The 22,150-nt window shown below is 45.2% G+C and overlaps 17 non-coding genes across 17 annotated transcripts; all 17 read left to right on the forward strand.

Annotated features, from left to right (window-relative positions):
* The first annotated feature begins 970 nt into the window (after positions 1-970).
* LOC141237904 (U2 spliceosomal RNA) lies at positions 971-1,161 on the forward strand. Its single transcript, XR_012303425.1, has one exon. It is a non-coding gene; the product is annotated as a U2 spliceosomal RNA (small nuclear RNA).
* Positions 1,162-2,274: 1,113 nt separating this feature from the next.
* Positions 2,275-2,465, forward strand: LOC141237394 (U2 spliceosomal RNA). The gene has a single exon (XR_012302944.1). It is a non-coding gene; the product is annotated as a U2 spliceosomal RNA (small nuclear RNA).
* Positions 2,466-3,585: 1,120 nt separating this feature from the next.
* LOC141237575 (U2 spliceosomal RNA) lies at positions 3,586-3,776 on the forward strand. Its single transcript, XR_012303105.1, has one exon. It is a non-coding gene; the product is annotated as a U2 spliceosomal RNA (small nuclear RNA).
* Positions 3,777-4,898: 1,122 nt separating this feature from the next.
* Positions 4,899-5,089, forward strand: LOC141237577 (U2 spliceosomal RNA). The gene has a single exon (XR_012303107.1). It is a non-coding gene; the product is annotated as a U2 spliceosomal RNA (small nuclear RNA).
* Positions 5,090-6,211: 1,122 nt separating this feature from the next.
* On the forward strand, positions 6,212-6,402 carry LOC141237852 (U2 spliceosomal RNA). Its single transcript, XR_012303375.1, has one exon. It is a non-coding gene; the product is annotated as a U2 spliceosomal RNA (small nuclear RNA).
* A 1,126-nt stretch (positions 6,403-7,528) lies between these two features.
* LOC141237578 (U2 spliceosomal RNA) lies at positions 7,529-7,719 on the forward strand. Its single transcript, XR_012303108.1, has one exon. It is a non-coding gene; the product is annotated as a U2 spliceosomal RNA (small nuclear RNA).
* A 1,122-nt stretch (positions 7,720-8,841) lies between these two features.
* On the forward strand, positions 8,842-9,032 carry LOC141237579 (U2 spliceosomal RNA). Its single transcript, XR_012303109.1, has one exon. It is a non-coding gene; the product is annotated as a U2 spliceosomal RNA (small nuclear RNA).
* A 1,125-nt stretch (positions 9,033-10,157) lies between these two features.
* Positions 10,158-10,348, forward strand: LOC141237580 (U2 spliceosomal RNA). Its single transcript, XR_012303110.1, has one exon. It is a non-coding gene; the product is annotated as a U2 spliceosomal RNA (small nuclear RNA).
* A 1,119-nt stretch (positions 10,349-11,467) lies between these two features.
* On the forward strand, positions 11,468-11,658 carry LOC141237581 (U2 spliceosomal RNA). The gene has a single exon (XR_012303111.1). It is a non-coding gene; the product is annotated as a U2 spliceosomal RNA (small nuclear RNA).
* A 1,122-nt stretch (positions 11,659-12,780) lies between these two features.
* Positions 12,781-12,971, forward strand: LOC141237582 (U2 spliceosomal RNA). Its single transcript, XR_012303112.1, has one exon. It is a non-coding gene; the product is annotated as a U2 spliceosomal RNA (small nuclear RNA).
* A 1,120-nt stretch (positions 12,972-14,091) lies between these two features.
* LOC141237946 (U2 spliceosomal RNA) lies at positions 14,092-14,282 on the forward strand. The gene has a single exon (XR_012303466.1). It is a non-coding gene; the product is annotated as a U2 spliceosomal RNA (small nuclear RNA).
* A 1,114-nt stretch (positions 14,283-15,396) lies between these two features.
* Positions 15,397-15,587, forward strand: LOC141237905 (U2 spliceosomal RNA). The gene has a single exon (XR_012303426.1). It is a non-coding gene; the product is annotated as a U2 spliceosomal RNA (small nuclear RNA).
* A 1,113-nt stretch (positions 15,588-16,700) lies between these two features.
* On the forward strand, positions 16,701-16,891 carry LOC141237395 (U2 spliceosomal RNA). The gene has a single exon (XR_012302945.1). It is a non-coding gene; the product is annotated as a U2 spliceosomal RNA (small nuclear RNA).
* Positions 16,892-18,011: 1,120 nt separating this feature from the next.
* On the forward strand, positions 18,012-18,202 carry LOC141237583 (U2 spliceosomal RNA). Its single transcript, XR_012303113.1, has one exon. It is a non-coding gene; the product is annotated as a U2 spliceosomal RNA (small nuclear RNA).
* Positions 18,203-19,324: 1,122 nt separating this feature from the next.
* On the forward strand, positions 19,325-19,515 carry LOC141237584 (U2 spliceosomal RNA). Its single transcript, XR_012303114.1, has one exon. It is a non-coding gene; the product is annotated as a U2 spliceosomal RNA (small nuclear RNA).
* A 1,122-nt stretch (positions 19,516-20,637) lies between these two features.
* On the forward strand, positions 20,638-20,828 carry LOC141237853 (U2 spliceosomal RNA). The gene has a single exon (XR_012303376.1). It is a non-coding gene; the product is annotated as a U2 spliceosomal RNA (small nuclear RNA).
* A 1,123-nt stretch (positions 20,829-21,951) lies between these two features.
* LOC141237585 (U2 spliceosomal RNA) lies at positions 21,952-22,142 on the forward strand. Its single transcript, XR_012303115.1, has one exon. It is a non-coding gene; the product is annotated as a U2 spliceosomal RNA (small nuclear RNA).
* Positions 22,143-22,150: the final 8 nt, after the last annotated feature.

Consider the following 22,150-nt stretch of genomic DNA (forward strand, 5'->3'; position numbering starts at 1 on the left):
ATGACAAGCTCATTTTGGTTCAACTTCAGCAACTGTGCATTGCATTGCCATGTAATGTAATGCAATGCTATCTATATAGCTCTCCCTCTATACTTCCTTTTGGATAAACAGACATATTAGGCAAGCATTTTGGAGCTTTCACCTAAATAACTACAGGTGGTGAGATAAGCTGCACAATATAATTGACCTTTCAGTATATTGTTGCACACACACCATCTATTTAGCAAATGCCCTTGTTATCAACAGCAGCCTTTTAAACTCACCTGAGCTAACAGGTATGTGAGCTGGTTACTCTGCTGCGCTTAAAATTTCTTTTTTGGTTTGCTACAATACCTTTTCTGAAACGTTGTCTCCCTCTGCTGGAACACTGACTTCTTTCATTTAATGCCTGCAGACTATAAAAGAGAAACCAACCCAAAAAGTTTGGTTGATTAGTCTGTGGCATTCTTTTAAACTGTTGCTTATGGCGGTCTCTGTGAGCTTCTCAGTGACATTCAGCCATCCAGGTATCACGCCTGCAGTAGACGGAATGTGGCAATGGAACGCTGGCTGTGCGTGTCATAATAGGCTCTGAGCCTTTATATACCTGCGCACAGCAGCAGCCACCTTCAGTCTGCTGCTGGACAGCCAGCAGCAGCAGCAGCAGGAGAGGTAATTAATCAGCAACCCTCCTGCTAAGGGTAGACAGCTGCTCGTTCCACCCCCCCCCCGCCTTAATTGGTTCTCCTCCCTTCCAACGGTGTTGAGGCGGGTGGGAACAGCCGGGGGTTGAGGGTACTGTGCTAAAAGAGGTGGAGTTATGCAGATCTAAAACGCGTGGATTGCAGCAGCAGCAAGCCGAAAAGTGCAGGCATGTGAGGGATCTAGAGGTTGACAGCATGTCTTCTTAACGGGAGTCCAGGTGGCCATCTCCACAAATGGACTTTTCAGAATCCTTGGGTGGCACCGTAGTCGGAAACCAATTCTGGTTATCGCTTCTCGGCCTTTTGGCTAAGATCAAGTTTAGTATCTGTTCTTATCAGTTTAATATCTGATACGTCCCCTATCTGGGGACCATATATTAAATGGATTTTTAGAACAGGGAGATGGAAAAAGAGCTTGCTCTGTCCACTCCACGCATTGACCTGGTATTGCAGTATCTCCAGGACCGGTGCACCCCTTCTTTAATGCAGTTTCTAAATCAGAAAGAATTGAATTCAATGCTTTTTGTTCATTTTGCTTGTTTGTCGGATTTTGGGATGGACTCTTTGGCTTTGCTTTTCTTCTCCTCATTGGATTTTTCATGTTAAAAGTTGCAGAAGCCAGATGACAAGCTCATTTTGGTTCAACTTCAGCAACTGTGCATTGCATTGCCATGTAATGTAATGCAATGCTATCTATCTAGCTCTCCCTCTATACTTCCTTTTGGATAAACAGACATATTAGGCAAGCATTTTGGAGCTTTCACCTAAATAACTACAGGTGGTGAGATAAGCTGCACAATATAATTGACCTTTCAGTATATTGTTGCACACACACCATCTATTTAGCAAATGCCCTTGTTATCAACAGCAGCCTTTTAAACTCACCTGAGCTAACAGGTATGTGAGCTGGTTACTCTGCTGCGCTTAAAATTTCTTTTTTGGTTTGCTACAATGCCTTTTCTGAAACGTTGTCTCCCTCTGCTGGAACACTGACTTCTTTCATTTAATGCCTGCAGACTATAAAAGAGAAACCAACCCAAAAAGTTTGGTTGATTAGTCTGTGGCATTCTTTTAAACTGTTGCTTATGGCGGTCTCTGTGAGCTTCTCAGTGACATTCAGCCATCCAGGTATCCCGCCTGCAGTAGACGGAATGTGGCAATGGAACGCTGGCTGCGCGTGTCATAATAGGCTCTGAGCCTTTATATACCTGCGCACAGCAGCAGCCACCTTCAGTCTGCTGCTGGACAGCCAGCAGCAGCAGCAGCAGGAGAGGTAATTAATCAGCAACCCTCCTGCTAAGGGTAGACAGCTGCTCGTTCCACCCCCCCCCGCCTTAATTGGTTCTCCTCCCTTCCAACGGTGTTGAGGCGGGTGGGAACAGCCGGGGGTTGAGGGTACTGTGCTAAAAGAGGTGGAGTTATGCAGATCTAAAACGCGTGGATTGCAGCAGCAGCAAGCCGAAAAATGCAGGCATGTGAGGGATCTAGAGGTTGACAGCATGTCTTCTTAACGGGAGTCCAGGTGGCCATCTCCACAAATGGACTTTTCAGAATCCTTGGGTGGCACCGTAGTCGGAAACCAATTCTGGTTATCGCTTCTCGGCCTTTTGGCTAAGATCAAGTTTAGTATCTGTTCTTATCAGTTTAATATCTGATACGTCCCCTATCTGGGGACCATATGTTAAATGGATTTTTAGAACAGGGAGATGGAAAAAGAGCTTGCTCTGTCCACTCCACGCATTGACCTGGTATTGCAGTATCTCCAAGACCGGTGCACCCCTTCTTTAATGCAGTTTCTAAAATCAGAAAGAATTGAATTCAATGCTTTTTGTTCATTTTGCTTGTTTGTCGGATTTTGGGATGGACTCTTTGGCTTTGCTTTTCTTCTCCTCATTGGATTTTTCATGTTAAAAGTTGCAGAAGCCAGATGACAAGCTCATTTTGGTTCAACTTCAGCAAATGTGCATTGCATTGCCATGTAATGTAATGTAATGCAATGCTATCTATCTAGCTCTCCCTCTATACTTCCTTTTGGATAAACAGACATATTAGGCAAGCATTTTGGAGCTTTCACCTAAATAACTACAGGTGGTGAGATAAGCTGCACAATATAATTGACCTTTCAGTATATTGTTGCACACACACCATCTATTTAGCAAATGCCCTTGTTATCAACAGCAGCCTTTTAAACTCACCTGAGCTAACAGGTATGTGAGCTGGTTACTCTGCTGCGCTTAAAATTTCTTTTTTGGTTTGCTACAATGCCTTTTCTGAAACGTTGTCTCCCTCTGCTGGAACACTGACTTCTTTCATTTAATGCCTGCAGACTATAAAAGAGAAACCAACCCAAAAAGTTTGGTTGATTAGTCTGTGGCATTCTTTTAAACTGTTGCTTATGGCGGTCTCTGTGAGCTTCTCAGTGACATTCAGCCATCCAGGTATCCCGCCTGCAGTAGACGGAATGTGGCAATGGAACGCTGGCTGCGCGTGTCATAATAGGCTCTGAGCCTTTATATACCTGCGCACAGCAGCAGCCACCTTCAGTCTGCTGCTGGACAGCCAGCAGCAGCAGCAGCAGGAGAGGTAATTAATCAGCAACCCTCCTGCTAAGGGTAGACAGCTGCTCGTTCCACCCCCCCCCCGCCTTAATTGGTTCTCCTCCCTTCCAACGGTGTTGAGGCGGGTGGGAACAGCCGGGGGTTGAGGGTACTGTGCTAAAAGAGGTGGAGTTATGCAGATCTAAAACGCGTGGATTGCAGCAGCAGCAAGCCGAAAAGTGCAGGCATGTGAGGGATCTAGAGGTTGACAGCATGTCTTCTTAACGGGAGTCCAGGTGGCCATCTCCACAAATGGACTTTTCAGAATCCTTGGGTGGCACCGTAGTCGGAAACCAATTCTGGTTATCGCTTCTCGGCCTTTTGGCTAAGATCAAGTGTAGTATCTGTTCTTATCAGTTTAATATCTGATACGTCCCCTATCTGGGGACCATATATTAAATGGATTTTTAGAACAGGGAGATGGAAAAAGAGCTTGCTCTGTCCACTCCACGCATTGACCTGGTATTGCAGTATCTCCAGGACCGGTGCACCCCTTCTTTAATGCAGTTTCTAAAATCAGAAAGAATTGAATTCAATGCTTTTTGTTCATTTTGCTTGTTTGTCGGATTTTGGGATGGACTCTTTGGCTTTGCTTTTCTTCTCCTCATTGGATTTTTCATGTTAAAAGTTGCAGAAGCCAGATGACAAGCTCATTTTGGTTCAACTTCAGCAACTGTGCATTGCATTGCCATGTAATGTAATGTAATGCAATGCTATCTATCTAGCTCTCCCTCTATACTTCCTTTTGGATAAACAGACATATTAGGCAAGCATTTTGGAGCTTTCACCTAAATAACTACAGGTGGTGAGATAAGCTGCACAATATAATTGACCTTTCAGTATATTGTTGCACACACACCATCTATTTAGCAAATGCCCTTGTTATCAACAGCAGCCTTTTAAACTCACCTGAGCTAACAGGTATGTGAGCTGGTTACTCTGCTGCGCTTAAAATTTCTTTTTTGGTTTGCTACAATGCCTTTTCTGAAACGTTGTCTCCCTCTGCTGGAACACTGACTTCTTTCATTTAATGCCTGCAGACTATAAAAGAGAAACCAACCCAAAAAGTTTGGTTGATTAGTCTGTGGCATTCTTTTAAACTGTTGCTTATGGCGGTCTCTGTGAGCTTCTCAGTGACATTCAGCCATCCAGGTATCCCGCCTGCAGTAGACGGAATGTGGCAATGGAACGCTGGCTGCGCGTGTCATAATAGGCTCTGAGCCTTTATATACCTGCGCACAGCAGCAGCCACCTTCAGTCTGCTGCTGGACAGCCAGCAGCAGCAGCAGCAGGAGAGGTAATTAATCAGCAACCCTCCTGCTAAGGGTAGACAGCTGCTCGTTCCACCCCCCCCCCCCGCCTTAACTGATTCTCCTCCCTTCCAACGGTGTTGAGGCGGGTGGGAACAGCCGGGGGTTGAGGGTACTGTGCTAAAAGAGGTGGAGTTATGCAGATCTAAAACGCGTGGATTGCAGCAGCAGCAAGCCGAAAAGTGCAGGCATGTGAGGGATCTAGAGGTTGACAGCATGTCTTCTTAACGGGAGTCCAGGTGGCCATCTCCACAAATGGACTTTTCAGAATCCTTGGGTGGCACCGTAGTCGGAAACCAATTCTGGTTATCGCTTCTCGGCCTTTTGGCTAAGATCAAGTGTAGTATCTGTTCTTATCAGTTTAATATCTGATACGTCCCCTATCTGGGGACCATATATTAAATGGATTTTTAGAACAGGGAGATGGAAAAAGAGCTTGCTCTGTCCACTCCACGCATTGACCTGGTATTGCAGTATCTCCAGGACCGGTGCACCCCTTCTTTAATGCAGTTTCTAAAATCAGAAAGAATTGAATTCAATGCTTTTTGTTCATTTTGCTTGTTTGTCGGATTTTGGGATGGACTCTTTGGCTTTGCTTTTCTTCTCCTCATTGGATTTTTCATGTTAAAAGTTGCAGAAGCCAGATGACAAGCTCATTTTGTTTCAACTTCAGCAACTGTGCATTGCATTGCCATGTAATGTAATGTAATGCAATGCTATCTATCTAGCTCTCCCTCTATACTTCCTTTTGGATAAACAGACATATTAGGCAAGCATTTTGGAGCTTTCACCTAAATAACTACAGGTGGTGAGATAAGCTGCACAATATAATTGACCTTTCAGTATATTGTTGCACACACACCATCTATTTAGCAAATGCCCTTATTATCAACAGCAGCCTTTTAAACTCACCTGAGCTAACAGGTATGTGAGCTGGTTACTCTGCTGCGCTTAAAATTTCTTTTTTGGTTTGCTACAATGCCTTTTCTGAAACGTTGTCTCCCTCTGCTGGAACACTGACTTCTTTCATTTAATGCCTGCAGACTATAAAAGAGAAACCAACCCAAAAAGTTTGGTTGATTAGTCTGTGGCATTCTTTTAAACTGTTGCTTATGGCGGTCTCTGTGAGCTTCTCAGTGACATTCAGCCATCCAGGTATCCCGCCTGCAGTAGACGGAATGTGGCAATGGAACGCTGGCTGCGCGTGTCATAATAGGCTCTGAGCCTTTATATACCTGCGCACAGCAGCAGCCACCTTCAGTCTGCTGCTGGACAGCCAGCAGCAGCAGCAGCAGGAGAGGTAATTAATCAGCAACCCTCCTGCTAAGGGTAGACAGCTGCTCGTTCCACCCCCCCCCCCCGCCTTAATTGGTTCTCCTCCCTTCCAACGGTGTTGAGGCGGGTGGGAACAGCCGGGGGTTGAGGGTACTGTGCTAAAAGAGGTGGAGTTATGCAGATCTAAAACGCGTGGATTGCAGCAGCAGCAAGCCGAAAAGTGCAGGCATGTGAGGGATCTAGAGGTTGACAGCATGTCTTCTTAACGGGAGTCCAGGTGGCCATCTCCACAAATGGACTTTTCAGAATCCTTGGGTGGCACCGTAGTCGGAAACCAATTCTGGTTATCGCTTCTCGGCCTTTTGGCTAAGATCAAGTGTAGTATCTGTTCTTATCAGTTTAATATCTGATACGTCCCCTATCTGGGGACCATATCTTAAATGGATTTTTAGAACAGGGAGATGGAAAAAGAGCTTGCTCTGTCCACTCCACGCATTGACCTGGTATTGCAGTATCTCCAGGACCGGTGCACCCCTTCTTTAATGCAGTTTCTAAAATCAGAAAGAATTGAATTCAATGCTTTTTGTTCATTTTGCTTGTTTGTCGGATTTTGGGATGGACTCTTTGGCTTTGCTTTTCTTCTCCTCATTGGATTTTTCATGTTAAAAGTTGCAGAAGCCAGATGACAAGCTCATTTTGTTTCAACTTCAGCAACTGTGCATTGCATTGCCATGTAATGTAATGTAATGCAATGCTATCTATCTAGCTCTCCCTCTATACTTCCTTTTGGATAAACAGACATATTAGGCAAGCATTTTGGAGCTTTCACCTAAATAACTACAGGTGGTGAGATAAGCTGCACAATATAATTGACCTTTCAGTATATTGTTGCACACACACCATCTATTTAGCAAATGCCCTTGTTATCAACAGCAGCCTTTTAAACTCACGTGAGCTAACAGGTATGTGAGCTGGTTACTCTGCTGCGCTTAAAATTTCTTTTTTGGTTTGCTACAATGCCTTTTCTGAAACGTTGTCTCCCTCTGCTGGAACACTGACTTCTTTCATTTAGTGCCTGCAGACTATAAAAGAGAAACCAACCCAAAAAGTTTGGTTGATTAGTCTGTTTCATTCTTTTAAACTGTTGCTTATGGCGGTCTCTGTGAGCTTCTCAGTGACATTCAGCCATCCAGGTATCCCGCCTGCAGTAGACGGAATGTGGCAATGGAAAGCTGGCTGCGCGTGTCATAATAGGCTCTGAGCCTTTATATACCTGCGCACAGCAGCAGCCACCTTCAGTCTGCTGCTGGACAGCCAGCAGCAGCAGCAGCAGGAGAGGTAATTAATCAGCAACCCTCCTGCTAAGGGTAGACAGCTGCTCGTTCCACCCCCCCCCCCCCCCCGCCTTAATTGGTTCTCCTCCCTTCCAACGGTGTTGAGGCGGGTGGGAACAGCCGGGGGTTGAGGGTACTGTGCTAAAAGAGGTGGAGTTATGCAGATCTAAAACGCGTGGATTGCAGCAGCAGCAAGCCGAAAAGTGCAGGCATGTGAGGGATCTAGAGGTTGACAGCATGTCTTCTTAACGGGAGTCCAGGTGGCCATCTCCACAAATGGACTTTTCAGAATCCTTGGGTGGCACCGTAGTCGGAAACCAATTCTGGTTATCGCTTCTCGGCCTTTTGGCTAAGATCAAGTGTAGTATCTGTTCTTATCAGTTTAATATCTGATACGTCCCCTATCTGGGGACCATATATTAAATGGATTTTTAGAACAGGGAGATGGAAAAAGAGCTTGCTCTGTCCACTCCACGCATTGACCTGGTATTGCAGTATCTCCAGGACCGGTGCACCCCTTCTTTAATGCAGTTTCTAAAATCAGAAAGAATTGAATTCAATGCTTTTTGTTCATTTTGCTTGTTTGTCGGATTTTGGGATGGACTCTTTGGCTTTGCTTTTCCTCTCCTCATTGGATTTTTCATGTTAAAAGTTGCAGAAGCCAGATGACAAGCTCATTTTGGTTCAACTTCAGCAACTGTGCATTGCATTGCCATGTAATGTAATGTAATGCAATGCTATCTATCTAGCTCTCCCTCTATACTTCCTTTTGGATAAACAGACATATTAGGCAAGCATTTTGGAGCTTTCACCTAAATAACTACAGGTGGTGAGATAAGCTGCACAATATAATTGACCTTTCAGTATATTGTTGCACACACACCATCTATTTAGCAAATGCCCTTGTTATCAACAGCAGCCTTTTAAACTCACCTGAGCTAACAGGTATGTGAGCTGGTTACTCTGCTGCGCTTAAAATTTCTTTTTTGGTTTGCTACAATGCCTTTTCTGAAACGTTGTCTCCCTCTGCTGGAACACTGACTTCTTTCATTTAATGCCTGCAGACTATAAAAGAGAAACCAACCCAAAAAGTTTGGTTGATTAGTCTGTGGCATTCTTTTAAACTGTTGCTTATGGCGGTCTCTGTGAGCTTCTCAGTGACATTCAGCCATCCAGGTATCCCGCCTGCAGTAGACGGAATGTGGCAATGGAACGCTGGCTGCGCGTGTCATAATAGGCTCTGAGCCTTTATATACCTGCGCACAGCAGCAGCCACCTTCAGTCTGCTGCTGGACAGCCAGCAGCAGCAGCAGCAGGAGAGGTAATTAATCAGCAACCCTCCTGCTAAGGGTAGACAGCTGCTCGTTCCACCACCCCCCCCCGCCTTAATTGGTTCTCCTCCCTTCCAACGGTGTTGAGGCGGGTGGGAACAGCCGGGGGTTGAGGGTACTGTGCTAAAAGAGGTGGAGTTATACAGATCTAAAACGCGTGGATTGCAGCAGCAGCAAGCCGAAAAGTGCAGGCATGTGAGGGATCTAGAGGTTGACAGCATGTCTTCTTAACGGGAGTCCAGGTGGCCATCTCCACAAATGGACTTTTCAGAATCCTTGGGTGGCACCGTAGTCGGAAACCAATTCTGGTTATCGCTTCTCGGCCTTTTGGCTAAGATCAAGTGTAGTATCTGTTCTTATCAGTTTAATATCTGATACGTCCCCTATCTGGGGACCATATATTAAATGGATTTTTAGAACAGGGAGATGGAAAAAGAGCTTGCTCTGTCCACTCCACGCATTGACCTGGTATTGCAGTATCTCCAGGACCGGTGCACCCCTTCTTTAATGCAGTTTCTAAAATCAGAAAGAATTGAATTCAATGCTTTTTGTTCATTTTGCTTGTTTGTCGGATTTTGGGATGGACTCTTTGGCTTTGCTTTTCTTCTCCTCATTGGATTTTTCATGTTAAAAGTTGCAGAAGCCAGATGACAAGCTCATTTTGGTTCAACTTCAGCAACTGTGCATTGCATTGCCATGTAATGTAATTTAATGCAATGCTATCTATCTAGCTCTCCCTCTATACTTCCTTTTGGATAAACAGACATATTAGGCAAGCATTTTGGAGCTTTCACCTAAATAACTACAGGTGGTGAGATAAGCTGCACAATATAATTGACCTTTCGGTATATTGTTGCACACACACCATCTATTTAGCAAATGCCCTTGTTATCAACAGCAGCCTTTTAAACTCACCTGAGCTAACAGGTATGTGAGCTGGTTACTCTGCTGCGCTTAAAATTTCTTTTTTGGTTTGCTACAATGCCTTTTCTGAAACGTTGTCTCCCTCTGCTGGAACACTGACTTCTTTCATTTAATGCCTGCAGACTATAAAAGAGAAACCAACCCAAAAAGTTTGGTTGATTAGTCTGTGGCATTCTTTTAAACTGTTGCTTATGGCGGTCTCTGTGAGCTTCTCAGTGACATTCAGCCATCCAGGTATCCCGCCTGCAGTAGACGGAATGTGGCAATGGAACGCTGGCTGCGCGTGTCATAATAGGCTCTGAGCCTTTATATACCTGCGCACAGCAGCAGCCACCTTCAGTCTGCTGCTGGACAGCCAGCAGCAGCAGCAGCAGGAGAGGTAATTAATCAGCAACCCTCCTGCTAAGGGTAGACAGCTGCTCGTTCCACCCCCCCCCCCCCCCGCCTTAATTGGTTCTCCTCCCTTCCAACGGTGTTGAGGCGGGTGGGAACAGCCGAGGGTTAAGGGTACTGTGCTAAAAGAGGTGGAGTTATGCAGATCTAAAACGCGTGGATTGCAGCAGCAGCAAGCCGAAAAGTGCAGGCATGTGAGGGATCTAGAGGTTGACAGCATGTCTTCTTAACGGGAGTCCAGGTGGCCATCTCCACAAATGGACTTTTCAGAATCCTTGGGTGGCACCGTAGTCGGAAACCAATTCTGGTTATCGCTTCTCGGCCTTTTGGCTAAGATCAAGTGTAGTATCTGTTCTTATCAGTTTAATATCTGATACGTCCCCTATCTGGGGACCATATATTAAATGGATTTTTAGAACAGGGAGATGGAAAAAGAGCTTGCTCTGTCCACTCCACGCATTGACCTGGTATTGCAGTATCTCCAGGACCGGTGCACCCCTTCTTTAATGCAGTTTCTAAAATCAGAAAGAATTGAATTCAATGCTTTTTGTTCATTTTGCTTGTTTGTCGGATTTTGGGATGGACTCTTTGGCTTTGCTTTTCTTCTCCTCATTGGATTTTTCATGTTAAAAGTTGCAGAAGCCAGATGACAAGCTCATTTTGGTTCAACTTCAGCAACTGTGCATTGCATTACCATGTAATGTAATGTAATGCAATGCTATCTATCTAGCTCTCCCTCTATACTTCCTTTTGGATAAACAGACATATTAGGCAAGCATTTTGGAGCTTTCACCTAAATAACTACAGGTGGTGAGATAAGCTGCACAATATAATTGACCTTTCAGTATATTGTTGCACACACACCATCTATTTAGCAAATGCCCTTGTTATCAACAGCAGCCTTTTAAACTCACCTGAGCTAACAGGTATGTGAGCTGGTTACTCTGCTGCGCTTAAAATTTCTTTTTTGGTTTGCTACAATGCCTTTTCTGAAACGTTGTCTCCCTCTGCTGGAACACTGACTTCTTTCATTTAATGCCTGCAGACTATAAAAGAGAAACCAACCCAAAAAGTTTGGTTGATTAGTCTGTGGCATTCTTTTAAACTGTTGCTTATGGCGGTCTCTGTGAGCTTCTCAGTGACATTCAGCCATCCAGGTATCCCGCCTGCAGTAGACGGAATGTGGCAATGGAACGCTGGCTACACGTGTCATAATAGGCTCTGAGCCTTTATATACCTGCGCACAGCAGCAGCCACCTTCAGTCTGCTGCTGGACAGCCAGCAGCAGCAGCAGCAGGAGAGGTAATTAATCAGCAACCCTCCTGCTAAGGGTAGACAGCTGCTCGTTCCACCCCCCCCCGCCTTAATTGGTTCTCCTCCCTTCCAACGGTGTTGAGGCGGGTGGGAACAGCCGGGGGTTGAGGGTACTGTGCTAAAAGAGGTGGAGTTATGCAGATCTAAAACGCGTGGATTGCAGCAGCAGCAAGCCGAAAAGTGCAGGCATGTGAGGGATCTAGAGGTTGACAGCATGTCTTCTTAACGGGAGTCCAGCTGGCCATCTCCACAAATGGACTTTTCAGAATCCTTGGGTGGCACCGTAGTCGGAAACCAATTCTGGTTATCGCTTCTCGGCCTTTTGGCTAAGATCAAGTGTAGTATCTGTTCTTATCAGTTTAATATCTGATACGTCCCCTATCTGGGGACCATATATTAAATGGATTTTTAGAACAGGGAGATGGAAAAAGAGCTTGCTCTGTCCACTCCACGCATTGACCTGGTATTGCAGTATCTCCAGGACCGGTGCACCCCTTCTTTAATGCAGTTTCTAAAATCAGAAAGAATTGAATTCAATGCTTTTTGTTCATTTTGCTTGTTTGTCGGATTTTGGGATGGACTCTTTGGCTTTGCTTTTCTTCTCCTCATTGGATTTTTCATGTTAAAAGTTGCAGAAGCCAGATGACAAGCTCATTTTGGTTCAACTTCAGCAACTGTGCATTGCATTGCCATGTAATGTAATGTAATGCAATGCTATCTATCTAGCTCTCCCTCTATACTTCCTTTTGGATAAACAGACATATTAGGCAAGCATTTTGGAGCTTTCACCTAAATAACTACAGGTGGTGAGATAAGCTGCACAATATAATTGACCTTTCAGTATATTGTTGCACACACACCATCTATTTAGCAAATGCCCTTGTTATCAACAGCAGCCTTTTAAACTCACCTGAGCTAACAGGTATGTGAGCTGGTTACTCTGCTGCGCTTAAAATTTCTTTTTTGGTTTGCTACAATGCCTTTTCTGAAACGTTGTCTCCCTCTGCTGGAACACTGACTTCTTTCATTTAATGCCTGCAGACTATAAAAGAGAAACCAACCCAAAAAGTTTGGTTGATTAGTCTGTGGCATTCTTTTAAACTGTTGCTTATGGCGGTCTCTGTGAGCTTCTCAGTGACATTCAGCCATCCAGGTATCCCGCCTGCAGTAGACGGAATGTGGCAATGGAACGCTGGCTGCGCGTGTCATAATAGGCTCTGAGCCTTTATATACCTGCGCACAGCAGCAGCCACCTTCAGTCTGCTGCTGGACAGCCAGCAGCAGCAGCAGCAGGAGAGGTAATTAATCAGCAACCCTCCTGCTAAGGGTAGACAGCTGCTCGTTAAACCCCCCCCCCCCGCCTTAATTGGTTCTCCTCCCTTCCAACGGTGTTGAGGCGGGTGGGAACAGCCGGGGGTTGAGGGTACTGTGCTAAAAGAGGTGGAGTTATGCAGATCTAAAACGCGTGGATTGCAGCAGCAGCAAGCCGAAAAGTGCAGGCATGTGAGGGATCTAGAGGTTGACAGCATGTCTTCTTAACGGGAGTCCAGGTGGCCATCTCCACAAATGGACTTTTCAGAATCCTTGGGTGGCACCGTAGTCGGAAACCAATCCTGGTTATCGCTTCTCGGCCTTTTGGCTAAGATCAAGTGTAGTATCTGTTCTTATCAGTTTAATATCTGATACGTCCCCTATCTGGGGACCATATATTAAATGGATTTTTAGAACAGGGAGATGGAAAAAGAGCTTGCTCTGTCCACTCCACGCATTGACCTGGTATTGCAGTATCTCCAGGACCGGTGCACCCCTTCTTTAATGCAGTTTCTAAAATCAGAAAGAATTGAATTCAATGCTTTTTGTTCATTTTGCTTGTTTGTCGGATTTTGGGATGGACTCTTTGGCTTTGCTTTTCTTCTCCTCATTGGATTTTTCATGTTAAAAGTTGCAGAAGCCAGATGACAAGCTCATTTTGGTTCAACTTCAGCAACTGTGCATTGCATTGCCATGTAATGTAATGTAATGCAATGCTATCTATCTAGCTCTCCCTCTATACTTCCTTTTGGATAAACAGACATATTAGGCAAGCATTTTGGAGCTTTCACCTAAATAACTACAGGTGGTGAGATAAGCTGCACAATATAATTGACCTTTCAGTATATTGTTGCACACACACCATCTATTTAGCAAATGCCCTTGTTATCAACAGCAGCCTTTTAAACTCACCTGAGCTAACAGGTATGTGAGCTGGTTACTCTGCTGCGCTTAAAATTTCTTTTTTGGTTTGCTACAATGCCTTTTCTGAAACGTTGTCTCCCTCTGCTGGAACACTGACTTCTTTCATTTAATGCCTGCAGACTATAAAAGAGAAACCAACCCAAAAAGTTTGGTTGATTAGTCTGTGGCATTCTTTTAAACTGTTGCTTATGGCGGTCTCTGTGAGCTTCTCAGTGACATTCAGCCATCCAGGTATCCCGCCTGCAGTAGACGGAATGTGGCAATGGAACGCTGGCTGCGCGTGTCATAATAGGCTCTGAGCCTTTATATACCTGCGCACAGCAGCAGCCACCTTCAGTCTGCTGCTGGACAGCCAGCAGCAGCAGCAGCAGGAGAGGTAATTAATCAGCAACCCTCCTGCTAAGGGTAGACAGCTGCTCGTTCCACCCCCCCCCCGCCTTAATTGGTTCTCCTCCCTTCCAACGGTGTTGAGGTGGGTGGGAACAGCCGGGGGTTGAGGGTACTGTGCTAAAAGAGGTGGAGTTATGCAGATCTAAAATGCGTGGATTGCAGCAGCAGCAAGCCGAAAAGTGCAGGCATGTGAGGGATCTAGAGGTTGACAGCATGTCTTCTTAACGGGAGTCCAGGTGGCCATCTCCACAAATGGACTTTTCAGAATCCTTGGGTGGCACCGTAGTCGGAAACCAATTCTGGTTATCGCTTCTCGGCCTTTTGGCTAAGATCAAGTGTAGTATCTGTTCTAATCAGTTTAATATCTGATACGTCCCCTATCTGGGGACCATATATTAAATGGATTTTTAGAACAGGGAGATGGAAAAAGAGCTTGCTCTGTCCACTCCACGCATTGACCTGGTATTGCAGTATCTCCAGGACCGGTGCACCCCTTCTTTAATGCAGTTTCTAAATCAGAAAGAATTGAATTCAATGCTTTTTGTTCATTTTGCTTGTTTGTCGGATTTTGGGATGGACTCTTTGGCTTTGCTTTTCTTCTCCTCATTGGATTTTTCATGTTAAAAGTTGCAGAAGCCAGATGACAAGCTCATTTTGGTTCAACTTCAGCAACTGTGCATTGCATTGCCATGTAATGTAATGCAATGCTATCTATATAGCTCTCCCTCTATACTTCCTTTTGGATAAACAGACATATTAGGCAAGCATTTTGGAGCTTTCACCTAAATAACTACAGGTGGTGAGATAAGCTGCACAATATAATTGACCTTTCAGTATATTGTTGCACACACACCATCTATTTAGCAAATGCCCTTGTTATCAACAGCAGCCTTTTAAACTCACCTGAGCTAACAGGTATGTGAGCTGGTTACTCTGCTGCGCTTAAAATTTCTTTTTTGGTTTGCTACAATACCTTTTCTGAAACGTTGTCTCCCTCTGCTGGAACACTGACTTCTTTCATTTAATGCCTGCAGACTATAAAAGAGAAACCAACCCAAAAAGTTTGGTTGATTAGTCTGTGGCATTCTTTTAAACTGTTGCTTATGGCGGTCTCTGTGAGCTTCTCAGTGACATTCAGCCATCCAGGTATCACGCCTGCAGTAGACGGAATGTGGCAATGGAACGCTGGCTGTGCGTGTCATAATAGGCTCTGAGCCTTTATATACCTGCGCACAGCAGCAGCCACCTTCAGTCTGCTGCTGGACAGCCAGCAGCAGCAGCAGCAGGAGAGGTAATTAATCAGCAACCCTCCTGCTAAGGGTAGACAGCTGCTCGTTCCACCCCCCCCCCGCCTTAATTGGTTCTCCTCCCTTCCAACGGTGTTGAGGCGGGTGGGAACAGCCGGGGGTTGAGGGTACTGTGCTAAAAGAGGTGGAGTTATGCAGATCTAAAACGCGTGGATTGCAGCAGCAGCAAGCCGAAAAGTGCAGGCATGTGAGGGATCTAGAGGTTGACAGCATGTCTTCTTAACGGGAGTCCAGGTGGCCATCTCCACAAATGGACTTTTCAGAATCCTTGGGTGGCACCGTAGTCGGAAACCAATTCTGGTTATCGCTTCTCGGCCTTTTGGCTAAGATCAAGTTTAGTATCTGTTCTTATCAGTTTAATATCTGATACGTCCCCTATCTGGGGACCATATATTAAATGGATTTTTAGAACAGGGAGATGGAAAAAGAGCTTGCTCTGTCCACTCCACGCATTGACCTGGTATTGCAGTATCTCCAGGACCGGTGCACCCCTTCTTTAATGCAGTTTCTAAATCAGAAAGAATTGAATTCAATGCTTTTTGTTCATTTTGCTTGTTTGTCGGATTTTGGGATGGACTCTTTGGCTTTGCTTTTCTTCTCCTCATTGGATTTTTCATGTTAAAAGTTGCAGAAGCCAGATGACAAGCTCATTTTGGTTCAACTTCAGCAACTGTGCATTGCATTGCCATGTAATGTAATGCAATGCTATCTATCTAGCTCTCCCTCTATACTTCCTTTTGGATAAACAGACATATTAGGCAAGCATTTTGGAGCTTTCACCTAAATAACTACAGGTGGTGAGATAAGCTGCACAATATAATTGACCTTTCAGTATATTGTTGCACACACACCATCTATTTAGCAAATGCCCTTGTTATCAACAGCAGCCTTTTAAACTCACCTGAGCTAACAGGTATGTGAGCTGGTTACTCTGCTGCGCTTAAAATTTCTTTTTTGGTTTGCTACAATGCCTTTTCTGAAACGTTGTCTCCCTCTGCTGGAACACTGACTTCTTTCATTTAATGCCTGCAGACTATAAAAGAGAAACCAACCCAAAAAGTTTGGTTGATTAGTCTGTGGCATTCTTTTAAACTGTTGCTTATGGCGGTCTCTGTGAGCTTCTCAGTGACATTCAGCCATCCAGGTATCCCGCCTGCAGTAGACGGAATGTGGCAATGGAACGCTGGCTGCGCGTGTCATAATAGGCTCTGAGCCTTTATATACCTGCGCACAGCAGCAGCCACCTTCAGTCTGCTGCTGGACAGCCAGCAGCAGCAGCAGCAGGAGAGGTAATTAATCAGCAACCCTCCTGCTAAGGGTAGACAGCTGCTCGTTCCACCCCCCCCCGCCTTAATTGGTTCTCCTCCCTTCCAACGGTGTTGAGGCGGGTGGGAACAGCCGGGGGTTGAGGGTACTGTGCTAAAAGAGGTGGAGTTATGCAGATCTAAAACGCGTGGATTGCAGCAGCAGCAAGCCGAAAAATGCAGGCATGTGAGGGATCTAGAGGTTGACAGCATGTCTTCTTAACGGGAGTCCAGGTGGCCATCTCCACAAATGGACTTTTCAGAATCCTTGGGTGGCACCGTAGTCGGAAACCAATTCTGGTTATCGCTTCTCGGCCTTTTGGCTAAGATCAAGTTTAGTATCTGTTCTTATCAGTTTAATATCTGATACGTCCCCTATCTGGGGACCATATGTTAAATGGATTTTTAGAACAGGGAGATGGAAAAAGAGCTTGCTCTGTCCACTCCACGCATTGACCTGGTATTGCAGTATCTCCAAGACCGGTGCACCCCTTCTTTAATGCAGTTTCTAAAATCAGAAAGAATTGAATTCAATGCTTTTTGTTCATTTTGCTTGTTTGTCGGATTTTGGGATGGACTCTTTGGCTTTGCTTTTCTTCTCCTCATTGGATTTTTCATGTTAAAAGTTGCAGAAGCCAGATGACAAGCTCATTTTGGTTCAACTTCAGCAAATGTGCATTGCATTGCCATGTAATGTAATGTAATGCAATGCTATCTATCTAGCTCTCCCTCTATACTTCCTTTTGGATAAACAGACATATTAGGCAAGCATTTTGGAGCTTTCACCTAAATAACTACAGGTGGTGAGATAAGCTGCACAATATAATTGACCTTTCAGTATATTGTTGCACACACACCATCTATTTAGCAAATGCCCTTGTTATCAACAGCAGCCTTTTAAACTCACCTGAGCTAACAGGTATGTGAGCTGGTTACTCTGCTGCGCTTAAAATTTCTTTTTTGGTTTGCTACAATGCCTTTTCTGAAACGTTGTCTCCCTCTGCTGGAACACTGACTTCTTTCATTTAATGCCTGCAGACTATAAAAGAGAAACCAACCCAAAAAGTTTGGTTGATTAGTCTGTGGCATTCTTTTAAACTGTTGCTTATGGCGGTCTCTGTGAGCTTCTCAGTGACATTCAGCCATCCAGGTATCCCGCCTGCAGTAGACGGAATGTGGCAATGGAACGCTGGCTGCGCGTGTCATAATAGGCTCTGAGCCTTTATATACCTGCGCACAGCAGCAGCCACCTTCAGTCTGCTGCTGGACAGCCAGCAGCAGCAGCAGCAGGAGAGGTAATTAATCAGCAACCCTCCTGCTAAGGGTAGACAGCTGCTCGTTCCACCCCCCCCCCGCCTTAATTGGTTCTCCTCCCTTCCAACGGTGTTGAGGCGGGTGGGAACAGCCGGGGGTTGAGGGTACTGTGCTAAAAGAGGTGGAGTTATGCAGATCTAAAACGCGTGGATTGCAGCAGCAGCAAGCCGAAAAGTGCAGGCATGTGAGGGATCTAGAGGTTGACAGCATGTCTTCTTAACGGGAGTCCAGGTGGCCATCTCCACAAATGGACTTTTCAGAATCCTTGGGTGGCACCGTAGTCGGAAACCAATTCTGGTTATCGCTTCTCGGCCTTTTGGCTAAGATCAAGTGTAGTATCTGTTCTTATCAGTTTAATATCTGATACGTCCCCTATCTGGGGACCATATATTAAATGGATTTTTAGAACAGGGAGATGGAAAAAGAGCTTGCTCTGTCCACTCCACGCATTGACCTGGTATTGCAGTATCTCCAGGACCGGTGCACCCCTTCTTTAATGCAGTTTCTAAAATCAGAAAGAATTGAATTCAATGCTTTTTGTTCATTTTGCTTGTTTGTCGGATTTTGGGATGGACTCTTTGGCTTTGCTTTTCTTCTCCTCATTGGATTTTTCATGTTAAAAGTTGCAGAAGCCAGATGACAAGCTCATTTTGGTTCAACTTCAGCAACTGTGCATTGCATTGCCATGTAATGTAATGTAATGCAATGCTATCTATCTAGCTCTCCCTCTATACTTCCTTTTGGATAAACAGACATATTAGGCAAGCATTTTGGAGCTTTCACCTAAATAACTACAGGTGGTGAGATAAGCTGCACAATATAATTGACCTTTCAGTATATTGTTGCACACACACCATCTATTTAGCAAATGCCCTTGTTATCAACAGCAGCCTTTTAAACTCACCTGAGCTAACAGGTATGTGAGCTGGTTACTCTGCTGCGCTTAAAATTTCTTTTTTGGTTTGCTACAATGCCTTTTCTGAAACGTTGTCTCCCTCTGCTGGAACACTGACTTCTTTCATTTAATGCCTGCAGACTATAAAAGAGAAACCAACCCAAAAAGTTTGGTTGATTAGTCTGTGGCATTCTTTTAAACTGTTGCTTATGGCGGTCTCTGTGAGCTTCTCAGTGACATTCAGCCATCCAGGTATCCCGCCTGCAGTAGACGGAATGTGGCAATGGAACGCTGGCTGCGCGTGTCATAATAGGCTCTGAGCCTTTATATACCTGCGCACAGCAGCAGCCACCTTCAGTCTGCTGCTGGACAGCCAGCAGCAGCAGCAGCAGGAGAGGTAATTAATCAGCAACCCTCCTGCTAAGGGTAGACAGCTGCTCGTTCCACCCCCCCCCCCCGCCTTAACTGATTCTCCTCCCTTCCAACGGTGTTGAGGCGGGTGGGAACAGCCGGGGGTTGAGGGTACTGTGCTAAAAGAGGTGGAGTTATGCAGATCTAAAACGCGTGGATTGCAGCAGCAGCAAGCCGAAAAGTGCAGGCATGTGAGGGATCTAGAGGTTGACAGCATGTCTTCTTAACGGGAGTCCAGGTGGCCATCTCCACAAATGGACTTTTCAGAATCCTTGGGTGGCACCGTAGTCGGAAACCAATTCTGGTTATCGCTTCTCGGCCTTTTGGCTAAGATCAAGTGTAGTATCTGTTCTTATCAGTTTAATATCTGATACGTCCCCTATCTGGGGACCATATATTAAATGGATTTTTAGAACAGGGAGATGGAAAAAGAGCTTGCTCTGTCCACTCCACGCATTGACCTGGTATTGCAGTATCTCCAGGACCGGTGCACCCCTTCTTTAATGCAGTTTCTAAAATCAGAAAGAATTGAATTCAATGCTTTTTGTTCATTTTGCTTGTTTGTCGGATTTTGGGATGGACTCTTTGGCTTTGCTTTTCTTCTCCTCATTGGATTTTTCATGTTAAAAGTTGCAGAAGCCAGATGACAAGCTCATTTTGTTTCAACTTCAGCAACTGTGCATTGCATTGCCATGTAATGTAATGTAATGCAATGCTATCTATCTAGCTCTCCCTCTATACTTCCTTTTGGATAAACAGACATATTAGGCAAGCATTTTGGAGCTTTCACCTAAATAACTACAGGTGGTGAGATAAGCTGCACAATATAATTGACCTTTCAGTATATTGTTGCACACACACCATCTATTTAGCAAATGCCCTTATTATCAACAGCAGCCTTTTAAACTCACCTGAGCTAACAGGTATGTGAGCTGGTTACTCTGCTGCGCTTAAAATTTCTTTTTTGGTTTGCTACAATGCCTTTTCTGAAACGTTGTCTCCCTCTGCTGGAACACTGACTTCTTTCATTTAATGCCTGCAGACTATAAAAGAGAAACCAACCCAAAAAGTTTGGTTGATTAGTCTGTGGCATTCTTTTAAACTGTTGCTTATGGCGGTCTCTGTGAGCTTCTCAGTGACATTCAGCCATCCAGGTATCCCGCCTGCAGTAGACGGAATGTGGCAATGGAACGCTGGCTGCGCGTGTCATAATAGGCTCTGAGCCTTTATATACCTGCGCACAGCAGCAGCCACCTTCAGTCTGCTGCTGGACAGCCAGCAGCAGCAGCAGCAGGAGAGGTAATTAATCAGCAACCCTCCTGCTAAGGGTAGACAGCTGCTCGTTCCACCCCCCCCCCCCGCCTTAATTGGTTCTCCTCCCTTCCAACGGTGTTGAGGCGGGTGGGAACAGCCGGGGGTTGAGGGTACTGTGCTAAAAGAGGTGGAGTTATGCAGATCTAAAACGCGTGGATTGCAGCAGCAGCAAGCCGAAAAGTGCAGGCATGTGAGGGATCTAGAGGTTGACAGCATGTCTTCTTAACGGGAGTCCAGGTGGCCATCTCCACAAATGGACTTTTCAGAATCCTTGGGTGGCACCGTAGTCGGAAACCAATTCTGGTTATCGCTTCTCGGCCTTTTGGCTAAGATCAAGTGTAGTATCTGTTCTTATCAGTTTAATATCTGATACGTCCCCTATCTGGGGACCATATCTTAAATGGATTTTTAGAACAGGGAGATGGAAAAAGAGCTTGCTCTGTCCACTCCACGCATTGACCTGGTATTGCAGTATCTCCAGGACCGGTGCACCCCTTCTTTAATGCAGTTTCTAAAATCAGAAAGAATTGAATTCAATGCTTTTTGTTCATTTTGCTTGTTTGTCGGATTTTGGGATGGACTCTTTGGCTTTGCTTTTCTTCTCCTCATTGGATTTTTCATGTTAAAAGTTGCAGAAGCCAGATGACAAGCTCATTTTGTTTCAACTTCAGCAACTGTGCATTGCATTGCCATGTAATGTAATGTAATGCAATGCTATCTATCTAGCTCTCCCTCTATACTTCCTTTTGGATAAACAGACATATTAGGCAAGCATTTTGGAGCTTTCACCTAAATAACTACAGGTGGTGAGATAAGCTGCACAATATAATTGACCTTTCAGTATATTGTTGCACACACACCATCTATTTAGCAAATGCCCTTGTTATCAACAGCAGCCTTTTAAACTCACGTGAGCTAACAGGTATGTGAGCTGGTTACTCTGCTGCGCTTAAAATTTCTTTTTTGGTTTGCTACAATGCCTTTTCTGAAACGTTGTCTCCCTCTGCTGGAACACTGACTTCTTTCATTTAGTGCCTGCAGACTATAAAAGAGAAACCAACCCAAAAAGTTTGGTTGATTAGTCTGTTTCATTCTTTTAAACTGTTGCTTATGGCGGTCTCTGTGAGCTTCTCAGTGACATTCAGCCATCCAGGTATCCCGCCTGCAGTAGACGGAATGTGGCAATGGAAAGCTGGCTGCGCGTGTCATAATAGGCTCTGAGCCTTTATATACCTGCGCACAGCAGCAGCCACCTTCAGTCTGCTGCTGGACAGCCAGCAGCAGCAGCAGCAGGAGAGGTAATTAATCAGCAACCCTCCTGCTAAGGGTAGACAGCTGCTCGTTCCACCCCCCCCCCCCCGCCTTAATTGGTTCTCCTCCCTTCCAACGGTGTTGAGGCGGGTGGGAACAGCCGGGGGTTGAGGGTACTGTGCTAAAAGAGGTGGAGTTATGCAGATCTAAAACGCGTGGATTGCAGCAGCAGCAAGCCGAAAAGTGCAGGCATGTGAGGGATCTAGAGGTTGACAGCATGTCTTCTTAACGGGAGTCCAGGTGGCCATCTCCACAAATGGACTTTTCAGAATCCTTGGGTGGCACCGTAGTCGGAAACCAATTCTGGTTATCGCTTCTCGGCCTTTTGGCTAAGATCAAGTGTAGTATCTGTTCTTATCAGTTTAATATCTGATACGTCCCCTATCTGGGGACCATATATTAAATGGATTTTTAGAACAGGGAGATGGAAAAAGAGCTTGCTCTGTCCACTCCACGCATTGACCTGGTATTGCAGTATCTCCAGGACCGGTGCACCCCTTCTTTAATG

The sequence above is a fragment of the Phyllobates terribilis genome, unplaced genomic scaffold (genome assembly GCF_046119375.1).
Source record: "Phyllobates terribilis strain yellow unplaced genomic scaffold, ASM4611937v1 Scaffold_734__1_contigs__length_741531, whole genome shotgun sequence".
Taxonomy (NCBI): domain Eukaryota; kingdom Metazoa; phylum Chordata; class Amphibia; order Anura; family Dendrobatidae; genus Phyllobates; species Phyllobates terribilis.